General features: G+C 38.2%; 1 pseudogene; it reads left to right on the forward strand.

Moving 5' to 3' along the window:
* The first annotated feature begins 627 nt into the window (after positions 1-627).
* Positions 628-1089, forward strand: LOC149162908 (uncharacterized; annotated as a pseudogene).
* Positions 1090-2691: the final 1602 nt, after the last annotated feature.

Consider the following 2691-nt stretch of genomic DNA (forward strand, 5'->3'; position numbering starts at 1 on the left):
GTTGTTGCTTTTGAATTTCAGGTAGAATAGATGGATGTGAAGACAACATTTCTTCATGGGGAACTGGAAGAAGAGATCTACAAGAAGCAACCTAAAGGCTTTGCGGTGAAGGGTAAGAAAGAACTGGTATTCAAGTTAAAAAAGCCTTTGTATGGGTTAAAAGAGTCACCAAGGATGTGGTATCAAAAATTTGATACATTTATACTGGGACTTGGCTTCACCAAAAGAAAAGTAGATCACCACGTACATTTTAAATTAATTGGTGACTGTGTTATTTATCTGGTCTTGTATGTGGATGATATGTTGTTGGTTGGAAATGACAAAGAAATTATCCAAGATTTGAAGACCAAATTGTCCTCCAAATTCGACATGAAAGATCTTGGTGTTGCAAACTATATTTTGGGCATGGAAATTAAATGAGATCAGGAAAAGAGGAAGCTCTAGTTAAACCAAAGGAAGTATGTCAATGACACAATGAGGGCACAACTTCTAAATTTTGATGTGTATCCTACCTCTTTTTGATATGTATATTCCATGTGTATCCTTCAAAGTGAGGGATTTCATGGCCACATGAGCATAGTTTTTTTCGTTAACTTAATCCCCAGTCCAATCTCATCATCTCCAACCATGGTGGAGTGGGGAGCATTGCACGCTCTATAGGATAAATGCGCATCATTTTGTGTTGCCTACTTTGATGCAAGTGAACCACTTAGTGCAGTTATTCTACTCAACAACAACTGTAATTTGGAAGTCGCTGCCTCTTCACACTACCTTCCCATTATAATAGAGTGGAAGGGAATGAAGTTGATACCGACAAATGTTCGACAACTTATTGAGTCTGTAAAACAGAACAACATACATGTTGATTTTATCTTCATTGGTGCAAGTACATATTTGGTTACATCAATGCATGATAACTAGTATTGTGCAACATGTGTAAATGCAAAAAATCCTATGGTTCAAGGTGCAATTGTTGTCCAAACTGCAACTTTCATTTTAACTATATATGAAGGCTCAATTGGTGCAGCAAGCGAGGCGATGGAAGCCACTAATTATTTAATGGAACATCTGATTCGGCGTAATCTATAGGTTGGAAGTTGGACATTAATTTAGGATCAAATCAAGGATTTATGTATATGGAGGTCATCCTTGACAAAAAAAAGAAAAATCAAGATTTGTACAACAATCCCATCACAAATGTTCATTTCAAGCATGACAGATTGCTCAACATCTCCAATAGTCGTGATGGATCCTGTAAGAAATGGGATTTTGCAACTGGCAATGACAACAAAACTCCCATAGCTTCTTTTGTCAAAATTTCTCCCAATGGCGAATTCATTTTGGTTGCCTCCCTCGATGATACCCTGAATTTGTGTAACTACTCAACATGAAAGATTATGAAAACATACATTGTTCTCACCAACAGGTTGTACTACGTGACTTTGACATATTTTGTGATGTATGGAAAATACAGTGCTAGTGCTCAGCGACAACAACAAGGGGGTTGCAATGCTAATGCAGGCTGCTCCTTATGCTCAACCTCCATCACAAGCTCAACCAGTATAGTCTTATGGAAGTTCTTTCAATGCAATATCAAGAATGAGAATAGAGACTTGACCAGTAAATGAAGTCTATCAAAAGAACAAACATAACACTGCAATACTCATACACATATGTCTAGAGCTAGATTTAGCTCATATATAAGGCATGCATCACCACTTCATCTAATGCAAACACCGATAGTTGGGGAAGGTTGTATCCTAGTTGATTTTACTAGTCAACAAACCAACCATGGGTTGGATGATGGCATGCGTCTTGAGTCTACACTATTAGACACAGATGCCTCTGCCCATGTGGATAATTTGAACCGGGATATGTCTGAATGGCTTGAAATATGTATCTCCTTTTCACATAAAGAGGAGTCTAATTATCTTGTTAATGGAGAGTATTGTGTTGAAAGGATGACGTTGAAAGTATGGAACTATCATATGTATAAATTATGCGAAGATTGGCATTAAGTATTCTAGTTCTACAAGGTGGTCTCAAACCCGAGAAATTGAAATAAGAAGACTCAACTACTTGGAAGAAGCCTCACAACATTTCACTAGATGGTGAGAATTTAAAAATAAATTAAGCCACCAAATTTTCACCAGATTGATTGGAAAACGAAATATCTCATCATGGTTACGAGTCACCCACAAACCATAGTTATGGGTCAACCACACAAAACCCTTTCCACTAAAGACCATTTTCTAGGCCAAACATTGTTAACATTACAGTTGGCCCACAAGCATTACAAGGTATCTGTATCATCGGCCCTTCATTCATCATGGTTATGGGTCAACCACTCAAAACCCTTCTATCAAATTCCATTTACTAGGCCACACATTGTCTATATCACAGTTGGCTCACAAGCATTACAAGGTATCTCTATCCTCGTATCTTTGTGCATCATGGTTATGGGTCAACCACGCAAAACCCTTGTCTTCAACAACACTTCTTTTGGGGTCATCCACAAGCCCACACCTCATCTTCAACAAAAGCTTATCCGGAGGGAACTTCACGCAATGGGGACCATTGCTTCCTAAGGGGGGAGGAATGATCTGAATGGAAATTTAACCATGGTTTTTACCAATTGTAAATGTAACTAAAAGCCATAAATAACTGACCCATGGTATCATCCACCCATGC

The sequence above is a fragment of the Pinus tabuliformis genome, chromosome 5_2, assembly GCF_031772625.1.
Source record: "Pinus tabuliformis cultivar Carrire ecotype Pingquan chromosome 5_2, CPIR1, whole genome shotgun sequence".
In the NCBI taxonomy this organism is placed as follows: domain Eukaryota; kingdom Viridiplantae; phylum Streptophyta; class Pinopsida; order Pinales; family Pinaceae; genus Pinus; species Pinus tabuliformis.